The 13,034-nt window shown below is 50.5% G+C and overlaps 1 long non-coding RNA gene across 1 annotated transcript; it reads left to right on the forward strand.

Moving 5' to 3' along the window:
- Window positions 1-3,840: 3,840 nt before the first annotated feature.
- Window positions 3,841-12,280, forward strand: LOC123568292 (uncharacterized). The gene is made up of 4 exons (XR_006691478.2): window positions 3,841-4,334; window positions 6,683-6,753; window positions 11,161-11,330; window positions 11,441-12,280. It is a non-coding gene; the product is annotated as an uncharacterized lncRNA (long non-coding RNA).
- The last annotated feature ends 754 nt before the right edge of the window (window positions 12,281-13,034 follow it).

Genomic DNA, 13,034 nt, shown 5'->3' on the forward strand with positions numbered 1-13,034 from the left:
AGTTTGTATTGTCTGAGTGGAAGCAGCCAAGAAAGAAAAGTGCCTTATCAGAGAATTGGACTTGACTTTCCCTCAAAAACAAATGGGGTTTCTGAGGAACAGATTTTAGGGGGCACTAAGGCCTGGGGGGGCAGGAAGGGCCTGGGAGTTCTGTGTCTCCCTTTAACTGGGGGCTCCCCGAGGAAGGGGCTGTGTTCCCACCTCAGAATGGGGGCTCCCTGAGGCCACAGCCATGTCCCTCAGTCTGAGCTGCTTGAGGGTCAGAGCCCTGCCTCCTCCCTGACTGGCGTGTGACGATCAGACGCCCTGCCCCACCCCTCAGGTCGAAGCAGGCACTGGGATCCTAAGGTGGTTCAAGGATGTTGCAGGGACCAGTGTTCCTTGGTCAAGGTTCTTTCAGTCCAAGATTCATCTCCCCGCCACCAAACGCTCTCCTTTGCTCCCAGGTCTCCCAGAGTCTCTTGGGCCTTTGCTTTGGAGACTTCCTGCAAATTCCACAGCCTGGCCCTGGCCCTGGCCCTCTGGCCTGATCAGCTCAGTTTCTCTGGTCCGGCAGCTCCTAGAGACCTGCTTATTCTGTTTTTGGGTTTTTGTTTTTGTTTTTTGAGACACAGTCTTGCTCCGTCACACAGGCTGGAGTGCAGTGGCACAGTCTCGGCTCACTGCAACCTCTGCCTCCCTGGTTCAAGCAATTCTCCTGCCTCAGCTTCCCAAGTAGCTGGGATTACAGGTGTGTGCCACCATGCCCGGCTAATTTTTGTATTTTGAAAAGAGACAGGGTTTCGCATGTAGGCCAGGCTGGTCTCAAACTCCTGACCTCAGGTGATCCACCCACCTCAGCCTCCCAAAGTGCTGGGATTACAGGCATGAACCACCACGACTGGCCTAGCCCTGCTTATTCTCATATTTCCTCCCCATCCCCCTACACACCAGCTGGTTTCTACCTCTAGCCTTTTCTCATGCCATCCCCTGGGCCTGAAGCACGCTTTCCATCTCTGCACTTAGCAGTTTTTATCATCTTTTCTGGCCCAAAATGAAGTCCTCCACCTCCCAGCAGCCTGCCCTGACTGCCCTACCCCATGCTGGCCTCACCTCTCTCCTCCCTTCCCTGAGTTCCTCTCAGAGCCATGCACCCATCACTTTATGGGGTCTGACACCTCCATGCTCAGTCCCATGCACCACACAAGCTGCTGGAGGAGGGGCAGGGGCAGAATGATGGATGAAGCTGCAGTGGCTTTGCTCCCTGCTGGGGCTGTGGTTAGATCTCCCCTCCAAGAAGCCTGATATTTTTCAGGAATTTCCTGAGAGGAGGGGGCCAAGCACTCTGGAATGAGAGCCAGCTGTGGGGTTGAGGCCTGAGGGTGGGGAAGGGGGCTCTGGGCTTCCTGGCTGAGTCAGCGGACCATTCCTAGGTAATTTATGGGCTGAGTCAGAGCTGTGGCAGTGGGGCGCGGGGTGGGGTTGGAAGAGCTCCCTGGTCTCTAGGCAGTCTGTGGAGGGGAGGGCAAGAGGACTGGCTGGAAGTAAGTCTGGCTGAGTCCAGCATAGACCCCCCTCTCCCTATCAGCCTCCCCGCTGCTTGGAGCCTGTAAAAGCAGCAGCCAAGAGACGGATCCATGGGGGATGGATGCAAGCTGGCAAAAGGGGAGAAGCCTCTGGCAGGCACTGGGGGCTCCTGAAGACAGAGGGGCACGCTGGCAGGGAGGGGCTTGGGCCAGGCTTAGGGCTAATTTGGGGGTAAAGAGAACTGCTAATTCCAGCACCTCAGCCTGGGTGCCCCCACCCGCCCTTTTGTACCAGGCCTGGGCTGGGCTGAAAAGCAGATCTGGGTTCGAATCTCCCTTCTACATGGACCTGCGGGTGACACAGGCTTGGTCCCTTCTCCTCTCTGAACTTTGAGTCCTTACTTGGACAAGATGGCCTGGCTCCTCCCTGCCCTGGATTTGGAGATGCTCCGATGCTGCCTGGAAGCCCAGTCTGATCGTGTGGCCTGGAAATCAAGGCTAAGCAAAAGCAAGCCTGAAAGAGCCTCTAAGCACCGCAGCAGGACTTGCCCCTGAATGGAGATAGGGCTGGAGCAGGAGGGTGGCAGGGAGGGGCTGGGCCCTGTGACTGTCACCTCCAGGTTGGAGGAGCTGGGGGGAGGGAAAGGCAGGGCAGGGTGCATTATCGCACACACACTCACCCACATACACTCAAACACACACTACAGAGTCCAGGGAAAACCTGTTTCTGTCCCAGCACTGAGCCAGGGATCCCATACAAAGAAGGGTCCTGGGCGAGAGCATTGGTTCATGCCTGTAGTTCCAGCACTTTGGGAGGCTGACGTGGGAGGACCACTTGAGGTTAGGAGTTTGAGACCAGCCTGGCCAACATGGTGAAACCCTGTCTTGACTAAAAATACAAAAATTAGCCAGGCATGGCGGTGCATGCCTGTAATCCCAGCTACTCGGGAGGCTGAGGCAAGAGAATCGCTTGAACCCAGGAGGCGGAGGTTGCAGTGAACTGAGACTGAGCTACTGCACTCCAGCCTGGGTGACAGAGCGAGACTCTATCTCAAAAAAAAAAAAAAAGGAAAAAAGAAAGAAAGAAAAAAAGAAAGAACGGGTCCTGATGAAGTTCGTAGGAGGCTCCCTCCTGCTGACAGAGCACAGCAGGAGGGTTCCCCTGGGCGATGGGGCCCAGCTTTCCCATATCACTCACGGACATCTGTTGCATCATGATATCTGTTGCAGAATCATCCCATAGTGGCTTCCAAGCAGGGCATTGCAGCTGAGACTGGCCCTGGTCTCAGCATCTTCGGAGAGGCCCCAGATTGATAAGTGTCTTGCTCTGAGTCATGGCTCAAAGTCCCCATGGCAGATAGGAGTCCCTATCAGCATGGTAGATTTCATAAACCCCAAATTAGGGCAAGAGACCTGAAAAAGAATCTGGGGGATTTGTGATAACATGTGAGGGCATACAAATAAGGACTCTTACTTACTCAGGACTAACAAACTGCATGTCTTGACAAGAGTAGCCAAAATGAAATCAAATGTGGGCAGCAGGGTCCTGAATACACATGGGGTCACTGGTATGGCTGGCCCTGGGCTACCCTCCTCCCCCTCACCACCCAACTCCACCAGAGCCTTCTAGAGGAAGCATTCCCCCCACTGGCTGGATGGTGGGGTCGGGGCCTCGGCAGGGGCTGTTGTAATCATCCAGGTGGGAAATGACAGAGAGGTGGTGAGAGGCAGGTGGGCTCTGGAAGAAGTTGGAATCCCGCTGACGAGATGCTCTAGTGGATTGGACGTGGGTCTGAAAAACTCCAGGACGGCTCTCCAAGGTTTCGGCCTGGGTGAATGAAGGGATGGGGTTGCCACTGACTGAGGAAGATAATGTATTCTACTGTATATTTAATTAATTACTTTGATGTGAAAAGTCCAAATAACAATATGTCTGGTGCTGAGCAGAGCATCTGTGGGACCACTGCCCACAGGCACCCAGAGCTTATGGCACCACCCACCCCCATCCTAGGAGGCCCCAGAGGCCCCAGTGGAGAAAGAGGGAGGCTCACCCTCTTGCCATGGTATGTGTGTATGGGGAGGGGTGGGCAGTGTGAAAAGGTTTGGCCCACCTGAGTCCCCTGGGCTGGCGGGAGAACTGGGGGTGGTGTTGGAACAGGAGGGGTGGTGTGTGAGCCTCTGTCAGCACAGACCCACCGTGGCCCACAGAGGATCTTTCTTCCCAGCCCGGGTGTGCTGTTACTAGAGCCTTCTAGAGGAAGTGTTCTCCGAGCTAACGGCGGCTCTTTGATTCTCCAGGCCACAAACCCCCGCAGGCCCGGCCTGGCCAGAGGCGTGCCTGTGCATCCCGGCAAGTGAGTGCCTGGGGACTCTCGGCCAGAGAGGCTGTGAGGGTGGCTTTGTGAGGGTGGCTTTGTGAGGATGGCTTTGTGTGGCTGCACATTGCCCTTGGCCAAACCCCGCTGCCAGGAGAGGCAGCTCGGCAGCCAAACCTCCTGAACCCAAGTGACCTGAGCAAACAGCCCTATCCCCTAGCCTGCTTCTCACTGCCTCGCCTGCCTTGGGCCTGCCTGACCCAGGGGGTCACCTGCCTTGTTCCCCATCCGTGGAGACCAGGGACAAGAAGACAGCTCTGTGGGAAGAGCCGGGAGGACCATTTGGGAAAGTACAGGTTCCAGGTGTCTCTCCAGACCTCGAGAGCTGGTGTCTCCTGGGGAGAGGCCCTGATGAGATTTGGGGAGATTCGGATCTGATGAGATTTGGGGAGCTCTGGCCTCTCCATACTTGAGGAGATGGGACACACAGGACAAGCTGCAGGCAGGTGAGGAGGTGTGTTCCACTCCTCTGAGGATAAGAGAACCCTGGATCCTTGAGGGCTCTCAAGGGGCATTTGCAGGGTCTGAGCCAAAATCAAGGCGTCAGGTCCCGCAGAGGGAGAGGGTGCATGTACTCAGACAACCAGGGGTCCCGCAGAGGCCACCAGAGCCCCCAAGGGGAGTCAGAGAGAGTCCGCTTCCCGCCAGAGGTGCGATGTGGCCTAATCCTTCTCTCTGCCAGCCTCAGCCATATGATGAGGACCCAATGCCTAAAGCTTCCCGAGCTGGAGAGGGGAGGCAGGACTGGGGAGACTGGAGCTGGAGCGGAGTGGGCCTGAGCTGGGGAGAGTGGGATTCCTGTGGCCCCCACAGGGTGAATGCCTGAGCTGGTTGCTCTGGATATGTGACCTGCTCCTCCCTCCTGTAAACTCTTCACCCCGATCTGGAGAAGGTGATCCCCAAGGGCTAGGACCCACCCACCCAGAAATACACTAAATAAGTAAATGTACTCTGTCCAGATTTTATCTAATCAGGATTCCAGAGCACAAGACAAATGGCCTCACGTCCCTTGGCTGGGAGGTGTAATTCATTCTCCTGGGAGAGTCCAAAGCCTGGGGCAGAGTGGGGAAAGGAGGGGTGGAGTGGTTTAGGGTGGTGTCTGGGAGGCCCCGAAGCTTGGAGTGCAGGGCACAGTGCCAAGACCTCCAGAACAACCCAGCCTTCCTCAGGATCTGCCCAGGGATAGAAACGAACCCTAATGTCCTTTCTTTTAGGGAGTCTGTTTCTGGGACTTATTCTAGGGAATATACATAGGTGGTCATTCAAAGATTTAGCTACAAAGTTGTCCTTCACTGTGACTTTTAAGCCTGAAAAACCGGAAGCAACCTAAACGTCCAAAAATGGGCATGGGTTAAATACATTGTGAAACATCCAGAATTGAGCCTTTAAAAATGATGTTGTAGAAGAACATCTAATGACATAGAAATAAGTTGATAGCATAATGAGCAGAATAACACAGAGCTGAGATGTATGTAAAATAATCTGATTTTTAAAGCATTGATTGAGCTGGGCGCAGTGGCTCATGCCTGTGATCCCAGTACTTTGGGAGGCCGAGGCAGGCAGATCACCTGGGCAGGCAGATCATCTGAGGTCAGGAGTTTGAGATCAGCCTGACTAACATGGAGAAACCCCATCTCTACTAAAAAGTACAAAATTAGCCTGGCATGGTGGCACATGCCTATAATCCCAGCTACTCGGGAGGCTAAGGCAGGAGAATTGCTTGAACCCGGGAGGCGGAGGTTGCAGTGAGCAGAGATTGCACCATTGCATTCCAGCCTGGGCAACAAGAGCGACACTCCATCTCAAAATAAATAAATAAATAAATAAATAAATAAATAAATAAATAAAAAGCATTGATTTATGAAAAACACTGGAAGGATATACAATGAAACATTGACCAGTGGTGAGCTAAGGGGTAATTTTAGATTGCTTCTTTTTCTTTGTTTTTATTTTGGTTTTGCTTATTTTAATTTTTTGTAGCATAAATCATGCACTTACACAATAGACAAATATAAGGAGAGCTATTATTTTACAAACCAGAATCCCCAAGATTTAGCTCAGGAAGAATTCCTGGGTAGGGGAGACAGCTGGCTCAACCAGCCCTCACTCCACCTCCCTTTGTGTGCTCTCCTCTGTGGGTCACTTTTCTTCACTCCCACGACTTCTTTCTGGCTGGCCCCCCAGGACGCCACCACCTTTTCAATTCTGTGGACCAGACATAACTAGAAACCCAGCCTTGGTTGTTGTTTCAGACCGAGTCCCGCTCTGTCACCCAGGCTGGAGTACAGTGGCGTGATCTCGGCTCACTGCAATCTCTACTCCCCGGGTTCAAGCAATTCTCATGCCTCAGCCTCCTGAGTAACTGGGACTACAGGTATGTGCCACCACACCAGGCTAATTTTTTGTATTTTTACTGGGTTGGCCAGGCTGGTCTTGAACTCCTGGCCTCAAGTGACCTGCGCACCTCGGCTTCCCAAAGTGCTGGGATTACAGGCATGAGCCACTACACCCAGCTGAAACTCAGTCTTTTGCTTCTTTTAACAAGCACAGCTAAGAAATCTGGGAAGATCAGACCAGATGGCACTAATAAACCTGAAGGGAAGGCAACAGGACGTAAACATGGTGCCCAGAAGAACTGTAAACCCAATCCAGCTTCCCGAGGCAGGGGTGTCCAGTCCTACCTTAACCAGTTGCCCTCTGGAGGCTCCCAGCTGCTGTCCCATCCTATGTGGAGCTTTATGAGGGGACAGAGACCCCACCAAGTCCTTTGTCCCATCATAACCTTTATCACCTTCTTTTCAGGTTCACTTTCCACTTTGAAGACCCGTTTCTTCCTCAGGTGACCTGATCTTGAAAATGACCTCCTTTTTCAGGTGGAACCCACCATGCCATATGGAGAGCGCTCTAGCCCTTGGTCCAGGCTCCTGATAAAAATATCCCAGCACACCCCCAAGCCACAGTGCTCATTTCAGAGGACTGGCACCTCACACACAAAAATGGCCTCTCAGGTCCCAAGAAGAGCCCAAGCTCCAAGAGCAAATGCATTGGCTTGGCAGCTCCAAGCTGTTCTTCACACCACTCCACCTGCCCGGGTGAAAAACAGACAAGTAATCAATGAATTACTTCCCCATTAAAACAAACCAATAGCATTAAAAATTGTAATCTAAGTATAGGCTTAATGTAAAAAAATATAGAAAATCTGGAAAAGTATAAGACATGAAATGAAAATATTCCAAAATAATCACACTAAATGTAGATAACCATTATTAGTCTACACATACACATTTAAATGAAACTGGGCTAATATCATGTGCATACACACATACTTATACATAAAGTCCTGATCTTTTTTCCATATAAATTACATCATAAGAATTTTCTTAGGCCGGGCGCGGTGGCTCAAGCCTGTAATCCCAGCACTTTGGGAGGCCGAGACGGGCGGATCACGAGGTCAGGAGTTCGAGACCATCCTGGCTAACATGGTGAAACCCCGTCTCTACTAAAAAATACAAAAAAAACTAGCCGGGCGAGGTGGCGGGCGCCTGTAGTCCCGGCTACTCGGGAGGCTGAGGCAGGAGAATGGCGTAAAAACCCGGGAGGCAGAGCTTGCAGTGAGCTGAGATCCGGCCACTGCACTCCAGCCTGGGCGACACAGCGAGACTCCGTCTCAAAAAAAAAAAAAAAAAAAAAAAAAAAAGAATTTTCTTGGGTCATTAAAATATTCTTTGAAAATATGATGTAAAATGGCTGCATAGTATCCTATTGTATGGCACACTAGATACTAAGCCAATTTCCTAGTGTTAGGCATGTGAACTGTTTCCAAATTGTTCATTATTTTAAATAATAATAAACATTCTTACACATACATCTTTGCATACATCTCTGACTATTTCTTTCTCTCTCTCTTTTTTTATTTTTGAGATGGAGTTTTGCTCTTGTTGCCCAGGCTGGAATGCAATGGCATGATCTTGGCTCACCACAACCTCTGCCTTCCTAGTTCAAGTGATTCTCGTGCCTTAGCCTCCTGAGTAGCTGAGATTACAGGCACGTGCCACCACATCTGGCTAATTTTGTATTTTTGGTAGAGACGGGGTTTCTCCATGTTGGTCAGGCTGGTCTCGAACTCCTGACCTCAGGTGATCCGCCCGCCTCAGCCTCCCAAAGTGCTGGGATTATAGGCGTGAGCCACCACTCCCACCTTCTGATTATTTCTTTAGGATAACGTACTAGACATGGGATTATGAAGTAAAAGGATGTGAATCCCTGCAAAGTTCTTGGTGTCTGGGAGCAATGTGTTTTTGATAAACTATGGTACTGTAGTCCCCTCTTATCTTCGGGGGACATGGCCCAAGCCCCCCAGTGGGTGTTTGCAATTGTAGTTAGTATTGAACCCTATATACGCTGTTTTTTCCTATACATACATACCTATGATAAAGTTTAATTTATAAATTAGGCACAGTAAGAGATTAACAACAATAATAAAATAGGTCAATGATAACAATATGCTGCAAGAAAAGTTATGTGAGTATGGTCTTTTTCCATGTGTCTCAGAATGTTATATTGTAGATCCTAGCTACCTGAGCTAAGATCTGAGATCTAAAATCTTGATTTTTTTCCATATAAATTACATCATAAGAATTTTCGGCCGGGCGCGGTGGCTCAAGCCTGTAATCCCAGCACTTTGGGAGGCCGAGACGGGCGGATCACGAGGTCAGGAGATCGAGACCATACTGGCTAACCCGGTGAAACCCCATCTCTACTAAAAAAAATACAAAATAACTAGCCGGGCGAGGTGGCTGGCGCCTGTAGTCCCCGCTACTCAGGAGGCTGAGGCAGGAGAATGGCGTAAACCTGGGAGGCAGAGCTTGCAGTGAGCTGAGATCTGGCCACTGCACTCCAGCCTGGGTGACAGAGCGGACTCCGTCTCAAAAAAAAAAGAATTTTCATGGGTCATTAAAATAGTCTTTGAAAACACAATTTTATTTGATTTATTTATATATATTTTTTGAGACAGGGTCTCTCACTTTGTCACCCAGGCTGGAGTGCAGCAGTGCAATCATGGTTTACTGCAACCTCGACCTCCCAGAGTCAAGTGATCCTCCAGCCTCAGCCCCACAAGTAGCTGGGACCACAGGTGTGCACCACCACGCCTGGCTAATTTTTGTGCTTTCTGTAGAGACGGGGGTTTCTCCATGTAGCCCATGCTGGTCTTGAACTCCTGAGTTCAAGCGATCTGCCCACCTCGACCTCCCAAGTTGCTGGGATTGCAGGCGTGAGCCACAGCACCCGGCCTGAAAATACAATTTTTAATGGCTGCATAGTATCTCATTGTCTGGCACAATATACGCTTTTTTCTTTCCTTATTAAGTCAAGAACTTCCACCTTTTCACTTAAAGGAAGCGCTTCACGCTTCTCTTTGGCATATCCAAATTGCCAGCATTGCTGCTTTTGTGCTTTGGGGCCATGACAAGGTAAAATAAGGGCCACTTGAACACAAGCACCATGATACCTTGACAGATGGCCCCTAAGGGACATGCAGGCGGGTGGCAGCCACAGCATGGATACATTGGAGAAAGGAATGATTCATGTCCCAGGTGGGACAGCAGGAGATGGCCTATTGGAGTAGGAGTGAGGAGGCCGGTGTAGCCGGAACAGAAACTTGACATCTATTCTCATGACTCTTTAAGGGAAGGGAACCCCACTGTGACAGCCGGGCCTAGGCCAGAAGGCAGGAGAATGGCAGAGGGCAGCTTTCACAGCTCCAACATCTGCTCAGGTGTTTATGGCAGTGAGGAGGGAGAGCATGTCCCAGAGCTGGGTCCCACTGTGCCGGGTGCTGAGTGTCCAGGGCTGACTAGGTCATGACTCTGTGTCTAAGTTTATTGTATAAATTAGGCACAGTAAGAGATGAACAACAATAATAAAATAGATCAATTATAACAATATGCTACAATGAAAGTTCTGTGAGTATAGTTTTTCTCTCTATGTCTCAAAATATTGTAGATCCTAGCTTCTAAGTTCAACTTATAAATTAGGCACACAATCCCATGGGGTCAACAGATGGATGCTGTTAACAAGCATGTGACATGACAGACAGGGGAGGCTTCCTGGAGGAGGTGACATTAGAGTGGGGCATTGAGGGATGAACAGGTGAACTGGATTTCAACAGGCAGGGAAGATATTAATACCTGTTTGCTGAGGAGCGCATAAGGGACCCATGGTTATTAGGGTGTGGACCCGTGGCTTTGATTTGCGATTATCACTGGGAAGTAGACAGAGAGTGAGAAGAGAAGAGGGTTCAGAAGAGGAGCCTGGGCCACATGGCCATGTTGAAGGTGGGGTGAGAGGTGGGGCTGGAAAGTGCTGGAAGAGGGCTGAGGAGGAGCATCAAGGCATGAGGAACACCAGTGGAGTGGGCTGTCACAAGATTTAAGAATGAGCAGTGGAGAATATATCACATATTGACGGGAGGCCAAGAGAGACAGGCTCCGAGGAGGGCCCAGGGCTGGCAAGCATTTGGTCCCGGGAGACCCTGGCAGGGGCCGGGCTGGTAAAGTGGGCAGGATAGAGGTGGGGGGCATTTGGTTCCTGTGGCTGTCATGGTAACAAACCACTACAAACTGAGGGGCTTAAACAACACACATTTATTCTCTTACAATTCTGAAGGCCAGAAGCCCAAAATCAGTCTCACTGGGCTAATGTCAAGGTGTCAGTCGGGCCGGTTCCTTCTGGAGGCTCCAGGAGAGAGCCGTTTTCTTGTCTTTTCTGGCTCATTTTCTCGGCTTGTGGCTCCTTCCTCCATCTTCAAAGAGCATCACTGCAATCTGCTCCTCCATCAGGTCACCTGCTGCCTGACTCCTGCATTCCTTTCAGAAAGACCCTTGTGATTCCATGAGGTCCACCCAAATCACCCAGGATAATGTCCCTGTCTCAAGAGGCTTAATCTAATCACAGGTGAAAGCCCTATACGAGGTGGCATGGACAGATTGTAGGCCTAAAGACATGAATATCTGTGGGGGCATCATTCAGACTTCCACGGGTGACAAGGGCCCCACGGTGGGAGGGGAGAAGAGGAGGAAACAGGAGAGTGAGGATTCACCAGGAGACTTGCCCAAGAAAGGAGGAGGGATTGGACAGGCTCGGCCAGCGGAAGACCGTCCTCCCTGGAGGGCAGTGGCTTTTAGGAGTTTTCTCCTGAGCCTGTTGTGTCTCCTTCCCTCCTTTCTCCCCAAAATCCAATTAGAAAACTAGAAACATAATCTGTTGTGTTGACTCCATAGGTCTTGCTTCCCCTCACCCCAGACACCCACTCCCTCAAGGGTCTTCCAAGCGGGCTGAGTTGGAACCTGCATTTTTTAACCACAAGGAAAAGAAGCCCAGAGCTACCAAGAATAATATTTTATTGACTTGGAACGAGTTTTGGAATCTGTATTTTTAACAAGCTGCCCAGGTGATTTTGATGATCAGACAGTTTGAGGTGGTTTTCTTTCTTTTTTTTTTTTTTTTCCCTTTCCTCTTTCTCTTCCCTTCAGTAAACTGTTTTTCAACTTTGTTTTTCAGTGAAAACCATTTCCTCCTTGTCGTGGCGCAGGTCCAGAGGCTGCGCCCATCTCTCCCACGTCAACAGTCCTGTGTCCTTGGCGAAGGACGGTTCTCTCATTCCATGCCCTTCCTCTCTTCCTGGGCCAAATCCCTGCTCTGCGTCTCCCTGCAGCTCATAAAAAGCTGAATTACCTGAGGTAGGGAAAGCCCCACCCGCTGTCATTCTCAGGGAGGAGTGGAGTCTGCAGAGGCCGCAATGTACAGCTTCCTTTTCCTCCTCCACCCACATTTTCCCAGAGCAGCTCTTTTCCAGGCCTGGGGGTGTCCCTGGGCTGCGGTGGAATCCAGCCCTGACCACCTCCCGAAGCCAGCAGCCCTGAATGAGAGTGCAGAAAAGCAAGAGCTGTTCCTGATGCAGAGCAAAGACATCGCCCAGTCAGGGCGGATGAACTGATTTAGGACAAAAGGCAGTTGTTGGCTGAGGAAGGCAGGGTCTGGGGGAGTCCTGTGCTGAGTGGAGGTGGGTGGGTGTATTTCCTTGGCTCGCAGAGGCCTCTTGTCTGGTGGGATCAGCTCCTCCAGCCAGTTGCCACCTGGTCCAGCTTTGGGAGATGTGGAGAATGACTTTCACAGTGATTTCCACTGGGCCATGGCATTGCAACAGCTGCAGGAGGGGACACAGCTGGTGCCACCCCCACTCCATCCATTAGAGCTGCTGTGAAGGAATGCCATCCTCCCCATGGGGACTGAGGGGGCCCTACTTGCTGTGGTTGGTTCCAGGGACCATGGGAAGAGGCGAACCCCTATTTTCAAGGGCACAAATTGGCTTTTATTAAAACAAAATTTCATCATCACTTATTCCAGTGACTTCCAAACTTGGCTAAACATCAGGATCACCCAGGATGTTTGTTAAAAAATAAAGATTACAGCCAGGTGCAGTGGCTCATGCCTGTAATCCCAGCACTTTGGGAGGCCCAGGCGGGCAGATCACTTGAGGTCAGGAATTCCAGACCAGCCTGGCCAATATGGTGAAATTCTGTCTCTACTAAAAATAAAAAAGCAGCTGGGTATGGTGGTACACACCTGTAATCCCAGCTACTCGGGAGGCAGAGGCAGAAGAATTGCTTGAACCTGGGAGGCAGAGGTTGCAGTGAGTCGAGATAGCGCCACTGCACTGCACTCCAGCCTGGGTGACAGCGCGAGATTCTTGTCTCAGGAAAAAAAAAAGAAAGAAAGAAAGAAAAAAGAAAAAAGAGATGAAAAAAGAAAGAAAAAGAAAAAGATTAATAAAGAGTTTTAGAACTCATCTTAGACCAAATCAATCAGAATCTCTTTGGGTAGGCTTGGGCTGGAATCAATGTGAATCCATCTAATCAGATTGCTTTCCTGATTCCAGAAGGTTGAGCCCATAGAACAGGAGTGAGAAGATGGAAGTGTGAGGGGGCTGGGATGATGAAAACTTGCGCTTGCATCCACCATTCATTAGAGAGTGCCGGGGGCCAGCTGCAGAACTGTAGACTCCTCATACATCATTGTGTTGAGTTTTCAAAACAAACCTACGAAGTGTGCCCAGTTGTTTCCATTTTGCCGGTGAGAAAATGGGAGCTCAAAG

This window comes from Macaca fascicularis, chromosome 13 (genome assembly GCF_037993035.2).
Source record: "Macaca fascicularis isolate 582-1 chromosome 13, T2T-MFA8v1.1".
In the NCBI taxonomy this organism is placed as follows: domain Eukaryota; kingdom Metazoa; phylum Chordata; class Mammalia; order Primates; family Cercopithecidae; genus Macaca; species Macaca fascicularis.